General features: G+C 37.3%; 1 protein-coding gene and 1 long non-coding RNA gene across 5 annotated transcripts in view; one reads left to right on the forward strand and one right to left on the reverse strand.

Moving 5' to 3' along the window:
- The window catches only part of LOC131195331 (uncharacterized), a 29,967-nt gene extending 27,059 nt beyond the window's left edge, over positions 1-2,908 (reverse strand). The window contains exons 1-2 of one of the 3 annotated variants that reach the window (XR_009154414.1): positions 2,452-2,908; positions 12-137 (exon numbers count right to left, since the gene is read on the reverse strand). This is a non-coding gene — a long non-coding RNA (uncharacterized LOC131195331). The remainder of the gene's footprint in view (positions 1-11; positions 138-2,451) is intronic. The other 2 variants (XR_009154415.1, XR_009154413.1) reach the window with 2 other exon arrangements.
- An 11,472-nt stretch (positions 2,909-14,380) lies between these two features.
- Positions 14,381-19,507, forward strand: part of ZZZ3 (zinc finger ZZ-type containing 3) — a 50,206-nt gene continuing 45,079 nt past the window's right edge. Inside the window, exon 1 of one of the 2 annotated variants that reach the window (XM_058177133.1) lies at positions 14,381-14,519. The gene's annotated coding sequence lies outside the window, so the exon portion shown is untranslated. The remainder of the gene's footprint in view (positions 14,520-19,507) is intronic. The other variant, XM_058177132.1, reaches the window with a different exon arrangement.

Genomic DNA, 19,507 nt, shown 5'->3' on the forward strand with positions numbered 1-19,507 from the left:
GTTGATCTTACCAGATGTGATGGATTGTGTTTTTTAAAAGTATTCCAAATTCTTATATTGTCTGCATACTTCCATAGGTAGACTTCTCTCTGAGAAATGTCTCCTTTGTTGGAACTCCAATTTTATTGCACGCAGAGCTTTGGGGAAAAAAAGCAAGGATGCACTAACCTGTCCCAGCTTGACAAATGCAATCAAAGTGATCTCCATAGTACACCCTGGTCTGAAACCAAGTGAAATAGGTCTGGATAATCCAAGGCCATTTAAATTACAAGGTAGTCAATACTGGCTGGACATCAAAAGAAAATTCCTAATAATGGAATAGGCTGCCTTATCTAGTGGAATATTTTTTTTCCTAGTTATTTAAAAACAGGCAGAATTACTGTCTTTCAGAGACTATACAACATGGAATTCCTAGAACAGGTCTAAATTACCTTCCAACATACTATGATTCTAAAAAATTCTTTGTCTTATTCTTGGAAGTTTCTGAGAAGGCAACAATTGGGCAGACATTCTCTATGAAGTAAAAGACTGGAGTTTTACAAAACAGATGGCTTGTAACTAAAAATAATAAACCAACACAGCCCTTTTTGCATAGTTTGCCTTTGTAGAGTTTGCATTAATGTCAGATTGCTTTCCTTGAATTCACTTGGAAGCCTTGCTGAGTTCAGTAAATTCTATTCAAGTAAATATATATAGATAGATTGATTCAAGCTTTTGGCTCAGTAAATATAACTCAAACATCATTATGATAGAACATGAATTTTTAATAGCCAAAAAGTAGACTGTAAGGATAAATAAAGCTTGGAAGGAAAGTATTTACTGTAGAATTATGTGCACTTTTTAGTATTTTTATTCACTGTTCATGCAAGAAAATAAAAGTACAATATCCTCCATGCTACATCTGATGCATTTTGAGGCTGTGAAAAGTTAATGTTGGGTTTTGTTTCTTATAGGCTGAAACTGTAACTCAGTCTTCTCCAACAGGATCTTTTTCAGATGTGCTGGAATACAACTCAAAATATTTTGCTCATGCTGGCTATGACTGAGAAGAATTGTATTACAATATATCTACATTGCAACAATTGCTACCCCCACCAAAAAAATCTATTTAAGCAGTTATACAATATTCCATTTTTATATAAACTATTAAAATGCTATATAGTACACCTTCCATAAAACACTCGGAGCAAAGAAGTACAGGTGTTATATGATGCATGATATCATGACTTCCACTTTCTACTGTACAGGAAAGAGGGATTGGAAAGTCATTTTTCAGCTTAGGCAAAAAGCTTGTCTCTAAAACATACTTAATATAAATTTTGTGCAAAAAAAGGATCTTCTAAAATCCAAGTACACAACTACATATTTATCAAAATATGAAGTTCAAAATTGAACATTTAAGTATTTATATACAGATGTTATGTTTTTATGCCTTCCATGTACACTTTCCAGATTCATTCTGTGAGGAAGATGGGAAGTTTCTAAATGTGATAAATAAAATATCAGAAATGATTTAGTTCATGAATCCGGAGAAGACTATAGGACAATTACGCAATTCAAAAGGCATTACTGTGTATTCAAACTTTCCATAGTGCACTTGGAATCAAAAGCAGTTGAATACTGTATTCATGGTTTCTTTTTTACAAAGTGTATATCCTTGTATTCCAATTTAATTCATTATATTATCTTATAGAGATAAATATTCATGAATAAATAAATATTTAAAACGTTTTAGGATGCCAGCAGTTTGCCATCTGGTGATCATACCAGTTTATTTTGGTATGTATTTTCTGCAAGTCAAATCATCTACTTAGGATGGGTATTTCTTAATTTACCTAAATTTATTTTATTTTTCAAGATTCCCTTCAATGTTATTACAAAAATAAACAAAACTTAAATCATATTTCAATTTTTATATTAAATTAAACGCTACACCGAAAGAGCCACCATAACATCTGTACAGGTAGCCCTCAACTTACAATTGAGCCCCAAATTTCTGCTATTAAGTGAGACATTTGTTAAATGAGTTTTGCCCCACTTTACGACATTTCTTGCCACAGTTGTTAAGCAAATCACTGAAGTTGTTAAGTTAGTAACCGGGTTGTTAAGTGAATCCGCCTTTCCCATTGACTTTGCTTGTCAGGAGGTCGCAAAAGGTGATCACATGACCCTGGGACCCCAGCAACCGCCATAAATATGAACCAGTTGACAAGTGGCTGAATTTTGATCACATGACAGCAGGGAAGGGTGCTGCACAGGTCATAAGTGTGAAAAATAGTCGTTAACAGTCACTAAATGGACTGTTGTAAATCGAGAACTACCTGTACTGCAAATCAGGGCTCCCCGATCTATCCAGGCCCATAATTCCCAGCCAGTAGAAAAGGTTCTTTTAAGGCCCGCTGGTTTACAGCAGTATATAAATCTGAAAAGTGGGGGGGGGGCGGTATTCACTTAGCGAGCATTCGCCGGCAGATTTTGCTTCCTCCGCTCCCCGCCAGGGCAAGGACCGGACCTGCAGCGACCTCCAAGCCGGTTGGTTTTGGCGCGGCTCTTCTCGGAGGAGAGAAGCGGAGCAGGGCAGCCGGATGGCAGATCCCGCCGTCCCTCCTCAAGCCCTCTGGCCTCTTCAGGGAGGCCCCGTCACCTTCCTCAGTGAACCAGCAGGCGGAGCTGCAGGGAGCGCCCCCCCCCTTCCGCGGGCTGCGCAGGGAATATGGGGGGAGGAAGCGGAAGAGGAGCTGCTGCCGCCGCCGCCGCCTCTGCTGCTGCTGCTGAGGGGAGCCCAGCGGGCGCTGTAGTTGGGGGGCCAAAGGCTGACGCGTGGCGCGGTAGGCTGGTTCCAAGAACCGACAGAAAGAAAGGTCCGCCTCGACACCGACGGGATCTGCTTTCGGTCTCACAGCAACCAGGTCAGGCCCCCCTCCCCCTAAGGGGCCGCGGGTGAGGGGGGGCAAAAGGACCCGGATGGGGTTTTATTGCAGGACGGGCGGGGGCGGGGGGGGCTGAAGAGCAGGCGGCGGCGGGAGGATTATATTCCCTTGCGATCTGCGCGTGCGGGGAAGGAGGGGGAGGAGGAGGAGGGAGGGGGAGAAAGCCGCGACTCGCGCGCCTGTTCGAATCGGAAAGGGAACGTCGAGGGGGGTGCCTACGTGTGACGTCAGGTAACGTCCTCCCCTCCCCTCGACCCGGACCACTCCTCCGTACGCGGGCGAGCACGTTACGGGAGGTGGGGGGGACGCTTGTTGTATCCGCGACTCGACGGACACGTGCGCGCCGCTTCTGCCCTGTTCGTGCTCAAGGAGGATGGGCGGGTGGAGAAGGGAGTTCTCGCGAGGTCAGCCTTCATTCCCGTGGGAGCTGACCGAAGGCAGAATGGCGGCGCTGCGCTAGGCGTGATGGGTAATAATGGTAACGGGCAACCGGGACGCGGGGAGGTGGTGGGGGGAGAGGCTAGGGGCGGTGCGGTGTGTGTGTGTCTGTGTATGTTATTAGAGCGTCAGCCTCTTAAGTCTGTCGACGCGCGTGGGGCGGGGCTGAACACTGCGGGGAGTTTGACCTGGCAAAGAGTTTTGTGCATCTTCGTTGGGCTTCTCCCTATCGCATCGTACACGGCGGCCCGCCGCTTTGCGGCGCCTCTTCTCCACATGCTGCTGTGGCGCCCCCTGTCGGCCGTCTGGCCTTTGGACCCTGAAGTTTCTCCTAAATTCGTACCTCGGGTCTCGAGCTTGTGAAGCTCCTACCTGCAAAGCTCTGCCTGCCCCCACAAATAATAGTGATACAAAATTGTCAAGACCATCGCTGTACTTCTGAAGTGCCTGTGGCATTCCATACCTGCTGCATTGATTGATTGATTGGTCAATGACTTAACCTAGTGGGATTGGGGAGATGACCTCGATACAACAAAAAGCGCCACTAAAAGAATTATTTTGCCAGAGCCGTGGCTCGCAGTCTTAATGAGTTTCCTATGCTACTTGCCAAGTATACCAAAGACTTTATTCTGCAATACTGTGCCTTGCATCGATTGTCTCTGGAGCTTTTTTCAAACAAGTGTATCAACCTAGACAATTCTTTAAAAGAAGCCAAGGCAAGCATGTTAATAAAGCGCCTTCGATTTTACATATCAATACAGGTAGTCCTCGACTTACAGGAGTTCATTTTCAGAGTTACAACGGCACTGAAAAAAATGATGGTTTTTCATAGTTACGACCTTTGCAGCATCCCTCGTAATAATGTGATCAGAATTTAAATGCTTGGCAACAGGTTCCTTTTTATGACCATTGCTGTGTCCCAAGATCATGCGATCCCCTTCTGTGGACCATGTGAAGCAGAGTCAGTGGGGAGGCCAGATTCCCTTAATAACCGTGTTACTAACTTATCAACTGCAGTGATTCCCTTAATGGCTGTGGCAAATGGGGCAAAACTCACTTAACAAATGTATCACTGAACAACATAAATTTTGTGGTCGTACGTTGAGGACTACTTGTATTGTCTGAAGGAATATTTTGTGTTGCTTGCTGCTAGTCTTGCATAAGATGTCTTAATAGATTTTATGACGTAGCATAAACACTGCTTGCTTAGTATTTTGTGGACTATGTATCTAATGAAGCAGGTTCTTTTTGCAAATCACATATAACAAAACTACCTCGCAGAGACATCTATTTATATGAATTATGAATTTGTTTCAAAGAAGTAGTTTTACTTGAATTTCCAAACCAAATGTTTTAATTATTCAGTTGGAACTTATAGATTTCGGTTTTTTTGTTAAAAGTAAAACTCACTTGATTATTTTTTTTTACTTTTGGTATTTATAAGTACATTTTAAAATATTTTGGTATATGTTGTAAGTATGAAAAGGATGGCTAAGGCTTTTTATAGGGATCATGCAAAGTTATTGTGTGGTTGCAATTACAAATTGTTCCTTAGCAATCCCATGGAATTGAATAGGGAGGGTGAGATTAAGTTGTAATATGGTAAGTATCTTTTTCTTCTAAGGTGAATTTTCCTTCTGATCAAGTTGGATTCTTGGTGCCTACATGAAAATATCTATGATGTTTTCTTGGCAACAGCCTCTTTTCCTGTTCTGCATTTCCATAGGAAAAATCCAGCCAAATGTCACTAATATATTCTGTACTGTAATAAAAGCTTCAGGGTTCTTTTTTTAAAAAATCCACTTCATTATTGGATTGGCTGTTAAACTGCTTCTCCTTTCATACTAAACATATTTCCATTGTGCAAGTTGTACAGAAGAATGTGGACTGATCTCTTTTATGAAGACTTGTGTTATGCAGAAGTACTGCTGGAGAACATAAATGTATTTCATTTGTTGTACTTTATCTTGAAGTAAATATTGTTTTAATGATTTATTATTTAAACATATTTGAAATTACATTAATTTTTCTGTAGCATTTTCTAAATTTATTGAATATTCCTCCAAAATTTGAGATTAGGAATCTTGTTGAGATTTTTAAATTATTATTTTGTCCAGGCAGTTGTGTTTCATTATGTTGTTTTTTAATTGGGTTTCAATTATATCTTTGATATTTTGTAACCTGCTCAGACTCCTTTTGCAATTGGGTGGCCTTAAATTAGATAAATGAATAAAATAAAATGTTACTCTGATAGAGCACAATTAAAGCTTTGTCTTCAGTAGTTACATGCTGGTTCAACAAGTTCTAGAATTGGGATGCTGCTGTTCCCCTCCCACAGCTAAACTGTACAGTTTGTGTGTGTGTGTGTGTGTGTACACATATATAGACATACTACATCCATACACACACTGAAAATTTAAGTCACACTGAAATTAATGGAATTAATTCCCAAATAGGTATGCTCTGAGTAGATTTAATCGATATGTTTGCCAGAGTCTTAATATCAACAGTCAGGAAAATCAATATTATATTTCAAATGTCACATGCTTTGGATATTTCCTTTAACTTTTTTTATTGATTGCAGTATAATAAGTAATGAATGCATGTGTGTGTTTCATTTTATAAAACACCAACATAGAATTTTCCTTCTTAGAATACTATAGTCTAAGAGGGAGGTGTTTTAGAAAATACAGGAATCATATCCCTTAGGAAAGTGAACATCTACAGGAGGTCATAAGAGAAGTCCTTTTTATCATGAAAGACAATTTTTAATATTTACGAATGAGTGTATAGATTTAATTCCCTTACAGGTATTATGAGTAGACAGTAAGCAAGTTGTCCATATAATAAATAAAGGTTATTATGAATTAATAATGTTGAGCTGAGTCCAACTTTATGCAAGCAGAAGTCAGTTTGGGTCACAGCTTTATTCTTTTTCCTCTTAGAGCTCCTGTAATATCTTCCACATCCAGAAATTTAGAACAGATTGGGAAGATATAAGTCTGGAAGAGTTTCATTAAAAAAAGTTCATTGAATTCTGCCTGATTTTTTATTTATGCATATTTAATTGAACTGAACTGAACTAGTAATTCAGCAGGTGTGGAGAAACTTGATTTATTTGATCAGTAATTGCATAATTCATTCTCTATTTATTTGGGGGATAAATAATTGTATTTCCTACTTGCTACCACTACCCAAAAATGATAATAACAACCTAAAAATCCCAAGATTATCTCCTTTCTTATAGACTCTTTTCTATCTGGTAACATAGAAACAGACACAAGACTGGATAGAATGCTTCTACTTCTGACTCATTTTTCAGAGGTGAAGTTTATATAAATTTCATTTGTCAAGTTTAAAAGGCCATCATATTCTATAAAGACTCCTGACAACCGTACAACACCAATTAATTATGAATATTTATTTAAAAATGTACATAGTCATTTAACAATAAATTTTGGTGCTATACAAATAAAGTACAATTAAAAACTAAAATGCCAGAAGAAAAAAACAGTTACTGAAAAATACAACACCCACTATCAAAGCCTGCAGGAAGAGCTAAGTTTTCAAGACTTTTTTTAACATGGTCAGGGTGGGGTCAGCTGTATTTTATGTAATGGTTGCAATGTATTATCAGATAGTGTTGGAAATGTATTTATTTAATTTGATTTTGGTGCTGCCCAATTCCAAATGATTCTTTATCTTTAAAGGTACATCAACAAAATGTCTTAACTTTACAACAGAATTGCTGAACTGATTGTCACAAAGGATGTCAATGTTTCCATTCCTTTTATATATACCAGTTATTTCTCTTCTTCTGGTTGTCATCAGTTCTGTCTTCTCTCCCTCATTCTTCAAACTGACACAACATTCTACCTCTGTCTTACAAGAATTGCCCAGCTATAATAATAGTCTACCATTTCATCACATATTTATAATGAAAGCTTACCTCCGCTATCCTTGTAGGATAAAAGATTTAAGAAAAATGGAATTTTCCCCCATCACAAAATACATTCCTTTTATATATCCTGTCTTGGTAAATAGTCAGCTATCACAATTTTATTTCCTACCAGTTATTTGTGTTGCTGTACTAGCTATTGCTTTTTCTTTTCTTTTCTTTTCTTTTTTCTTTTCTTTTCTTTTTTCTTTTCTTTTCTTTTCTGCTTTCTTCCAATTTTACACAACCATCACCATTCATAGTTGCTTCTTGTTTAGATTTCCTAATTTCCTTGTCTCCCTATTGAAATTCTCTCCATATTCCTTTTTCCAAGTGAAATTGGAAATACCTGAAATTGTATTTATTAGTTGTTGTCCATTGTGGAATTGTAAAAATTACTTTTTCAGTTGTGGGGGTGGGGGGAAATAGGAAAAATGATATTTTACTAGAGTAGGTTTTAGGACTGATTCATCCAATCTTGTACTTTTTAAATCACCTTTAAATTATGGGGTGGGTTTTTTTCTTATTTCAGTGTCCTTTTCATCATCATCTTATTTTACCAATTTGACCTTTTTCTTCCATTTATACTTAGTGTGATTGCTTGACATTATCTGGAGAAATAATTTATTTTAGTATTAAATGTAATGCTTCTGCTTACAAGGAATCTTTTTTTCCCCTCTCCTTCAAACTCATATGCTTCTATTTTGTACTATTTTCTGTATTCTCAATAACTACTGTACTTGACTGTTCTGTCTTTTTTCTTGGCATTCCTCTTTCTTAACAGCAGTCATTTAGTTTCTTCTGCCGTCTCACCTGGAGCTTTTATTACTGCTTCTCTTTTCTGTAGTACAGATAATCTTTGACTTAAAACCCTGACAGACTCAATTTTACAACCTCTTTTTGCTGTGGTCATTAAGCTAATTACCATCCTTGTTAAGTGAATCTGTGGTTGTTAGGTGAACCCCATTGTTCACTCTGGGGCATTTTTGCCAAAATCCAAATGCTAGTTTTTACCCAAAATGTCATAAATCACGGTCCTGTGACCACAGGACAGTACAAATGGGCATAAATGTAGGGGGGCACTGCTAGAACTTTGGAACCTGAACTTAAGTACCTTTTTGGGGACGGGGTCTATTATAACTGAACGGTTACTAAGCATCCAGACATAAGCCAAGGTCTACCCATTTCTGCATGCTTTTTAGCAAGTAAATCTATATGTATTTTTATTTTCTATTCCATATTTTTTATTCTGATTTTTTCTTCTTCAGCCATTTGTTCTAAAATGTCTTACCCTTCTACTTTCCTTTAACCTGCTTTCTTAAATTTTGTTTCCCATATATAGCCATTGCTTTCTGCCTTAGCTGCTTCTGTTGTCATTTGTTTTTGTACAGTTGTCATATGTCCAAAATATATTTTTCCATTCTTTGTGAACATCAAACACAATTGTTTTCCGAATCTATTCATTGTTGGCTTTATTTCCTGTTCTACAAAACATGGACATAAAAATCCACAATGTATTTTAATGTAGTAAATTATACAACTTTAATACTACTATATCAGAATTACAGTTGATGTAGAAAGTCTACAGCTTATATGTTAAATTAATGGTGGAATGCCTGGTAAACCCAATAAAATGCAGGCTTTTGAGATGAAAACAATAAGATGAAGATTTCAGTTTTTTTACCATCTTTAATATAATATATAAGCTATACTATTCAACAAAAAAAACCCAAATTGAATAATGAATGTATTGTTTATCCTAGTAATTTCTTTTAAATAACATTGTCATGATTGATTGTGGATATAATTAAGATCCTGCATGCAAAGTTGATCTTGCAGTGCACTATAGCATATACTCTATGCATTCTGATAAAACACTGGGCAAATGTGGTTGAGAAGTAACAATATAATAGAATTTTTCTGAGGTAATAGGGAAGGGATATCTACTTTATTCATAATTTATATATTCCTACGAATGAGAAATAAAAAGATGTAAACAATTAAGATATGTGTAAGGCTAACATCTATACAATGAATTTTGATAAATTGTAACTTTTAAGTCTTAGAAACCTGATAAGAATGAAACTGTTAGAAAGTAGTGCTTAATTTCATGAAAAGCTATTTTAAAAGTTGTGCTTCCATTTTAAAATCATTTATCAAATGGTTTTAAATAGCTCATTTTACATGAAAATTCAGCATAGTTTCAATTGAATTAGCATGGTACACTTTTACTTGAACTGTGAATTTGATGATCAATTCCATCAGTTCCCTCAGTACTAAATAATCATCTGATTCTTCATTAATCGTGTATATCTTTGGAAACCTAATCATTGATGACTTTTTTGCAAAGGTTGTCAAGCTCAACTTCTGATTACAGGAGTATACCCTTGCTGATTTTTTAAATAACAATACAAAACACTGAAAATTTTTAAGAAGAGCTTAGACAACCATTTGTCTGAAATTGTTTAGGATTTCCTCCCTCAGCAAGGGGTTGGAGTAGAAGACCTCCAAGATCCCTTCCAACTCTGCTATTCCATTCCATTCCATTCCAAAATTGGTTTGACATAGTTTTTTTTTTGTATTTACATATGTGTTTAATGCAGCACATAGAAGCAAAAAAGAAGCCTCAAGTTAACTTGCTTTCCCCTCTGCCAGCATTGAAGAGCTGAAAGGTAGGGTTTGTCAATTTAAAAAGAAGTAATGTCAATTCAGGCACTGTGGCCAGACCTCTCTTGAGGTCTATTTCATAGGAAATAGAGAAAACTCTTTCAGCCAAAGAAAATAGCACTGACAGAAAGCTTCCCTCAACCCCATTAAGGCAGAATACTGACTCCTAATATTAGCCTGTTTTCGACTAGAAAAAAAAAGGTGGGGGGACTCCTAACCTCACTTCTCAAGAAAAAAGGAAAAGTAGTTGGTATTTAAGGAAGAACCTTAGCTAGTAAGGATCAACTTGATCCAGTTTAGATAAAATTGTTTAAAGCTCATCATCTCTACTATAGGTAGTCCTCAACTTAGGATCTTAATTGAGCCTACAAATTCACTCATACAGTGAGTCGTCATGTGACTAGACTTGATTTTGCGACCTTTTTTGTATTAAGTGAACAAAATGACATTCAAACAGCACTGTTGTTAAGTGAATCCATCGTTTGCAATAAAAATAAAATAAGCCATGTGACCATGGAACACTGCAAACAGCTGTAAATATAGGCCAGTTGCCAAACACCCAAAATGCAGTCATATGATCATGGGAGTATCCCGAATGTCAGAATGTGAAAACTGGATCGCTTTTGGGTGGGCTGGTCATAACTGACAGTTTGTAAGAACTTCTTGTAGTCTTGAAAATTTTTTCTCCATTGCCTCCACTGTTTCTCTTCACTATCCCTTCCTTGTATTTTTTTTAGCATTTTAAGCTTCACAACCAAGTCTATGTTTATTTTCTTTAAAACGGATAAGAGCTATTTTAAAGAATAATTATCTAAAAACAATGTTAGTTTATGGTAGCTTGAGCTGAATATATAAAGATCTGTTTTCCCTTTAGCTTAGTGGTTTTTTTTTTACATCTATAATGGCTGCAATGGCATCATTTCAAGTGATGTACTGGCTGGGTTCATAAATTAAGTACAATGCAGTTAGTTGCTTTTTGGCATGATGCAGTATGTCAGCGGTCCCCAACCTTTACGGCTTGGCAGCCTGTGCAAGCGGTGGCTGGCATGTGTAAGTTGAGCTACATGTGCACATTGGCCCACCGCTTGTGCATGTCAAGCTGTGCACGCATGTGCGCTAATCTGCTGCTCGTAGAGCCCAGTACTGAATGGGCCATAGCCTGGTAGTGAGCTGCGCCCTGGAGGTTGGGAATCCATGCAGTATGTGACCCCAGATCTTATGATTTATAAAATATTATATATGGCTTTGTATATTGTTCAAAGCAGCCACTTGTGGCTTAATTAACAGATCATGCATAGAAAATATGAGTTAATAGAATGTGCAAGTACTCACTGTATTCTACCTAAATTACATGCAGTATGAATTGATGTTTCAGTAAGCCTTAGGGAAAGAAAAGTTCTGTTTATAAATGTTGATGAAGATTCTCAGTCATCCAGGTTGAAATGTCTAGAATTGAGTCCTGGCAACCAGACTTATTTTTGTCGGTTTGAGATGTTACTGTTTATAAACCTTGATCAATATGCAGCATATTGCAGGTCAGATGAGGTGACTGAGAATTTCAAGTAGAGCTCTGCTTTATATGTGACAAGAATGAAAATGAATATATATATTTTCAATATACTCCAAAGATTGGAACAATCAAATTCTTTAGTCACTACAGTTTTGGGCATATTAACTGTAATAGATAAGATTAAGTAATATTGGGTTATTAAAAACTAATAATAAAAATTGTGCTAGAATATATTCCAAAAATAAAGCTACTACCAAGAAATGAGTGGTATATTTGACAAGTAGTATCAAAGCACTCATTACCGGGGTGGTGGTGGTGGGGGGAGGGAAGTAATCAGAAAATTAACCAGAGACATAAAGACATGTAGTGCCCAGTTTTCCTTCTTAAAATTGCTAATTAATTGAAACCAATCCTGGAGTTTTTTCCCAAATAAATGTGACATCATTATATAGATACATGTATTTTCAGACACATGTAAACTCTAGCCAGAGGTTATTGCAAAACAAAAAAATTGAAGGGTATAAAAAACATTTATACAATTAGTTGATGCCTTATTTTTATGTGTAACATGCCTTCTTTCATACATCTGTATTTTTTATTCTTCCATAAATAAAAACAAAAAGGGGATGAAGTAAGATTAGAGGAGTTGTGTATTAGGCATGGGATAAAGAAAGAAGTAAATAATATAAAACTCAATAACGTTTTGGTGGGTTCAGTGAGCATGACCCCATACATGTCTACTGTAATAAGTTCCATTGTGTTACTTCTAAGTAATTTTGTTAAGTCATCTTGTTTAATCAATATGAAATCCTGCAATAATCAATTATTTTTTTTCTGGATGTGGGGAGTTGGATAACTTCCTATCTTATTTTTCTTCTCTGTAAAAAGTTGAGTGTCTAGTGAATAGACAAGTCACTGCCATTGTTTCTTTCTCAATGACAGTTTGGACTCGACAAATATATGGAGTCCAAGATACAGCCAAATCTTCATCTGTAAAACGTGCATATTTAAGTTATTAATTCATTTGGAAAACTTACTTTAAATGTGGAGGAAGCAATGATGGCTAGCTTCTCTTGGATTACACTTCTCTTGGATTACAATTTATATCAGACTATTAGCTTTACCATCTGGATTAAAAATTGCCACCAAAAATGTGATACATATCTTCAGAATCCCTTCTGTCGTTTAGTGACCACATTCCATTCCAGCGACTTGGTTGTTGTGAAATGTTAAGTAATCACATGACCCAAAGAGATGCTTCGAAGATCACTGGTTGCTTCATGCCATTCAAATAAAGTTCACTTGTCTGACTCCCCCTTTTTTTCCCCCCTTCACAGAGCAGAGAGATTGCTTAAACAAACTACAGTATCTGAATTCCTGAGCTGCTTTTCTCCTGTGTATTATTTCCTGAAAAAATGCTAACTGCAATTTAACAAGCCTGGATTAGAATTTTTTAGCCCTGCCCTTCTTCCTGAAACTGACCAGCCCTTAATTAGTTTCACACAGAGAACTTTTGTTGTCAGGAACATGAAATTTGGTCATAAATCGATTTACTGTTGAATTTGTGAAGATTACTAGCTGAGATAGCCCCTAATGAACAGTGGCTGTATAAGTACACATAGGCTTCATTTAGCAATGCCTCATCACAGGGACACTGATGGCTGCAACTTTGAAGAACCCTACATCTAGCACCATTGTAACTTTGGTCACTGAATGGATGGTTGCAAGGCAAGGACTACCTGTAATATGAATTGATCTGCATTAATTGATTTCTCCTACAGAAATGCAACCATGGTGTGAACATATAGATACTTGTACTCCAATTGAGAGCCTTCTGCGTGGTATTGACTACAATATTCAACTTCCTAGCTATTTTGCTGGTTTTGATTTGGAATAAGTGGGAGTTGTGGATATCTGAAGGATTGCAAATTGGCTCAGGGTGTAATTGAAATAATTCCCTTTCATTTTGGTGCGGTGTAAATATTTGGAAGGGTATGGTTTTTTAAAAAAGATACATCGCATGGATAATACATTCTTTGGAGAGAACAACAATCAATCTGATATCAAAGCTTCCAAAATCACAGTTGTGCACAATACGTATGACACTGAAAATTAATGATAAGATATTGCCACAAGGATTTCTCAGAATAGTTACTGTGATGATACTATTACCAAGCCATCTAGGATGCTTGTCTGTATAGATTTAGGGGATCTAAATGTATTTTTGTCTGTGACAACTGTGTAATCGAAAAAATGCAATGGAGTAAAATTGTTGAAATTGTCAAAGAAGAAAAATGTGGCCATTATGCATTTTTAACATTTCCTAAAACAGTTGAACTTTACTATTTGGGACTACCTAGAACTTTTATTCAATCAAGGAGCATAATTCAGCGGTTTTGGTCATTTAGCATGCACACAGTTCTGTAGTGCATTTTTTTACAGTACATTTGTGCTTTGGAACATATTTAATAGGCAGTAACTAAAGGTTAAGTCTGTCATTCTGTTTTATGTTCATGTACTTTCAAGTATCTTAAGAAATTGGCATTTTCAGCTATGTGAACATATTTAAAATGATATTTTCGGAGCTTCTCATAAGCTGATACTGAAAAAAAATATTATTTATAAAATGTGTTCTATAAATATTCAAAATTTGAGGACAGAGCCCCTTACTGATAGAAGGAAGAAATATTAACATTATGAATTTTATAGATCTAGTATTTCTAATATATTTATATTAAATTTTCTTTTGAGACTATTTTTAAAGAGATGGTATAAACTTGAGAAAATATTCAGAATTCAGTTTAAGCAATAGTTTCTTGAAGAAATACTTATGAGTGGCCTTATATTATCTACTCACTTTTCATAATTCTGTTGTCTTTTCTGTACAGTTTCGATATTAAAGGAAACAAAAATGATCAGATAAAATGTATGGAATGCATCATGGACTTGAAGAGTGATGACTAATAAGATTAGCGGAGCAACATTGGAATTCATCAGATCCAAGAAAAAGCATTCATATTCCATTCATTTTGCAATGGTAGGAACCATTTAAACATATCTGCACAAAATTATATAATTTTTTTGTATCAGTCTTAAAACCTGTTATTCTAATGACTATCTAAACACCACACTTTTCATCATAGAATAATATTAATGAATCAATGGGATATTTTTGGTAACTTATTTTTGTCCATGTTTAGTTTTTTTATTCCTTTCATTACTGACATTTTCTACGTCAGTCCACTCCTAGTGGAATGATATTGTATGTATCTTAACGCTACCTATTTTAAAGAAATATTTCTATCTAGCAGAATTGCATGACCTTCTAGAGTCTGTGTTTAAGCTTCATTATCATGTTGCTCCATATTGTATTGCTCAGGATATTGTTTGATCTGATTCATCCCGGGAGCTTTATTCTTGCTACAGGGTTCCTTCTATCATCTTTTATAAGGTTCTTGTATGTTCTATTCTTACATTGTAAATATAACTGACAATGCCACCAAGCCCTTTTTAAAAAATCTGTTCGTTCAATGTAGACGTTTCAGTAGAAATCTACATTTAAAGAATTTTTTGCATCCACATCTTAGATATTTAAGCAGTCCTTGTTGTCCTAATTCCTCATAAATTGGAAACAATAATTATCTTATGGTGTACTTCTTTTGTCTCTGAATCCTAAAACTATTGAATCTACTCCTCCATACTTTTCATATCACAGCCTAACCTAGAAAAAAATAAGTTTTATAGGCCAGTTAGAGATATCTGCTCCTCTTGAGTTGATTACATTCTGCTCTGACTTACTTTAATTTGCCTTGGAATTCATTTGAATTTGGAATATAGCCTCACTAAATATCACACAGTATTTAATCTTTAGTTCTATCTCAGAGAACATATGCATAAAAGAATGGAATGCATGCCATAATTCTCCCATTTATTCAGAATGACATGTCTGCTTCATTAAAGGACTGAAATCCCTGTACAATTGTTTATAATTCAACTTGTCTTTGAATTAGCTAAATGGCTAAATTGAATATACTTTTGTGATCTCTTTGTGCTTACTAACGTTGGAAGTAATTATATTGTATTTTGTTATTTTAAGATACCATTTTTTAAAAATTGTATTTCACCCAAAAGTATTTTTCCATACCAGAAATAACTTGCAAAATATGAAAGCCAATTCCAGTATAATTGCTTGTTTAGTGCATTATAAAAACATATGAACCAATCTGAAAGCTACAGATTTTACATGTCACTTTACATAAATAAAACAGTGTTAATTATTTTTTGCTAATTATTTGTTGAATCTGATCTGTTTAAAAAAATCCGAGTATAGTTATTTAGTAGAAATATACATTTGTACCAATATTGCAATTTTAAACATTTGAATTAAAAAGACTATTGTGGTTTTCATGTGACTAAGTTCTTCCTTGTAAATTTTTTCTTGAAGCCTTAATCCATGGATGTCAAACTCGCCACATCACATTGCCGTCACGTGACTTTTCACGATGTTTTCCCCATCACGGAGCTGGGGTGGGCGTGGCCTGCACGTGACTCATCCGGCCTTTGGGCCGCCAGTTTGACACCCCTGCCTTAATCTGACCAGACAATATAGAGCATTAGGATGACTGATGAATATAGATATCAATTACTTATTTATTTATTTATTTATTTATCAAACTTATATACCGCACCATCTCCCGTAGGACTCAGGGCGGTTCACAGGCATATTAAAAACAATATAATAAATAAGCATTAAAACCCAGTTAAAACTAAATATTATCCTGGCCTGATCACTAAAACAATAAAAACCAGTAAAAACCCCATTAAAATTTAACTAAAACATTTTATTCTTAGGCTAGTCCCGCACGCTGGAATAATAAAGTCTTCAGTTCCCGTCTGAAGGTCCGGAGGTCGGGGAGTTGTTGTAATCCTGGAGGAAGCTCGTTCCACAGGGCTGGTGCCGCCACAGAGAAGGCCCTCCCCCTGGGGGTCGCCAACCTGCATTGTTTGGTCGACGGCACCCTGAGGAGGCCCACTCTGTGGGAGCGCACGGGTCGTTGGGAGGCAATCGGCGGCAGAAGGCGGTCTCGAAGGTATCCCGGTCCTAAGCCATGGAGCGCTTTAAAGATGGTAACCAAAACCTTGAATTGCACCCGGAAGACTACCGGTAGCCAGTGTAGGCCGCGCAGGATAGGTGTTATATGGGAGCAATGCGGTGCTCCTCTATCACCAGCGGCGCGTTCTGGACTAACTGAGCCTCCGGTGCTCTTCAAGGGGAGCCCCATGTAGAGAGCATTGCAATAGTCCAGGTGGGAAGTGACGAGGGCGTGAGTGACCGTGCGTAAGGCGTCCCAGTCAAGGAAGGGGCGCAACTGGCGGATCAGGTGGACCTGATAAAAAGCTCCCTTGGCGACGGCTGTCAAATGTTCCTCTAAGGACAGCCGATCATCCAGGAGAACGCCTAAGTTGCGCACTCCCTCCCTTGGGGTCAGTACTTCCTCCCCCACAGTCAGCGATGGTGTAAGCTGACTGTACCGGGACGCCAGCACCCACAGCCACTCTGTCTTGGAAGGGTTGAGTCGGAGCCTGTTCCTCCCCATCCAGACCCGCACGGCCTCAAGACATCGGCCCATCACCTCAACGGCTTCATTGGGGTGGTTCGGGGTGGAAATGTACAGCTGAGTATCATCAGCGTACAGATGATAATCCACCCCGAAACCACGGATAACCTCACCCAGCGGCTTCATATAGATGTTGACCTTATTAACCATTGAAGGAAAAAAAACCACAGCATCACTTGTCTTGAGAAAATTTTGCTACACCAACCTGTGGACTATAAGGGGATTGCAACCGGGCCTTATTTGCGCAAGCAGCAGGCAAGCGCTTGCGTGCGCTCTCCATTTGGGTGAACGGCAGGCATGCTGCTTGCCACTTATGCAAATGGAGTTGTGTGTGCACATGCTTGCCTACTGTTCACACAAAACTATCCCCTCTCCCCCCACTGCCAGTCCGCAAAGCTGGAAACATTGGGGTACTCTGTGCTACAAGTTTCCATAGTTAGATTATTTATGCAGCTGGTAATAAATACAGATTTTCCAGAATTGAAACAAATTTATAACTTCATGGCATAGTTCTTGTTGCTTGTGAATAACTTAGAGGACACTTAACACATTTTATTTTATAACAACTTAATTTAATGAACAATTAAGATGTAATATTAATTTTACATTTTTTATAATTTAAGTACATGAAAACTGAGACTAGTTCAAACAGTCCCCTTTTCTTCATTTAATTATGTTGTTTTAGTTAACTTTTCTGTAATGTATTCCTATTGGGCTACACTAATTAGATCTGATACTTAATACTTAATTGGCTAGTTCTATATTACCAACATAACATTGTTGATACTATATTACATCTTTTCTCTAATGAGCTTGATTGAATTTGTAATAGAAATAATAAAATAATTGTTTATTTCTTGAAATAAAATTCTTGACATAGTTCTTGAAATCCCGTTTTGCAACTATTAATTCTGAGTTTAGTCCACTTTTGGGAGATAAAGAATCAGAGCTATTGCTGCAATACACACACACACACACATCCCAAGAGCTGGAGGAGGGAGCTGAAAGTTCTCCTGAAAGCTGCAAACATCAAGTCCAACACCACAACTGCTCGTTCAGAAGTGGTAGACATATATCCTTGAACAATATAGGGAAGGAGCAGGATGAGAGCTTTCTGGAAAGCGGGGGAGGGGGGTGTCTGGCTTAGGAGTGGGCCAAGTAACAACATAACTCTAGCAACCAAAACCATCATGACTGCAAATGCTACCATCTCATCAATTGGTACCACAAACAGAAATTGAGTGAAATGATAGATTCAGACATAGGGATGAAAACTTGTTCATGGGCAACTTAAGTAATAATCAATAGCAGACCCGGGCATTTTACGGCCTGCAGCCCTCATCTGGCCCACATGCAGTTTCAGTCTGGCCAGCAGCATTAGTAGGTGTCAGGGGTTGGGGGAGGCAGCAGTGCAGCTGTGGCTTTGGGAGCAGGAGAGCAGCAGTGGGGTTGGCAGTGGCCTTCCACAATAGTCCCAGTTTCTTATCTGGCTCCCTGGGTAAATTAATTGCCTATCCCTCCCCTATAGGACAATGTAGGGGAGAGAACTTTATAGCAGAGAGTGCAATCCCCTCTCAAACAGGTCAAAGGAAAATGGAGAAGGACATAACAGCTCCTCCATGAGCAGGATGAAAATGTGTTTACTAAAACATCTCTTAACTGAAAATTGGGAGCATAGCCTGATGTGCACATAGAAGACTTTCCTACCCCGTGATATTACGGAAGCAGATTATGTTAGTTCTCGTTCCCTTTCATTTTGAAATCACCCAATAGTCAAGCCTCAACCTTGATCTCTCTCCCTCACTCAATAATGAGAAAGAAAACAAAGCCATAGGATGAAACTAAGATAATAGACCAAAAAAACACCAAATTCCAGCCACAATAGAGCCTATAAGCTTCTATAAGCATTAAAATAGTTTCTGTATCTAGCTTTTTTGTTGTTGTTAAAACATAAGAACAGATGGACCTTTTTAAGAACCCCATTGGGCTCATTACTATCAGATATGCTCCAGACAAACAGAGAAAACAGCAGCTGGATTTTTCAGAAATTAAAGAAAAAAATCCAGGAATAACTGAACCAAGTACATTTGTTTCAGGCAACAATTACCTTAATAAAAATTGAAAGAAACATTTTTCTCCTAAGCTTCTGATTTAAGGTTGTAATTTACAAAGAATAATTAAGAAAATCAAGGAGGAAAGGTTTGCTGGGGAGATTCTTTATTTCTAAAGATATCGATAACATTTTTTCAAAGATTGTAGGATAAGATCTTTATAACCCACACACACACTAAATCAATCAATTGAATGATTGTATCTGAAATGTTTTGTGTGCTCAATTAGCCTCAGAGCTTTTGGGGCAAGGAAGTTGCATTATTTATTTTATCTTCATACAAGCTGCAGGGATGCT

The sequence above is a fragment of the Ahaetulla prasina genome, chromosome 3 (assembly GCF_028640845.1).
Source record: "Ahaetulla prasina isolate Xishuangbanna chromosome 3, ASM2864084v1, whole genome shotgun sequence".
NCBI classification, from domain to species: Eukaryota; Metazoa; Chordata; class Lepidosauria; order Squamata; family Colubridae; genus Ahaetulla; species Ahaetulla prasina.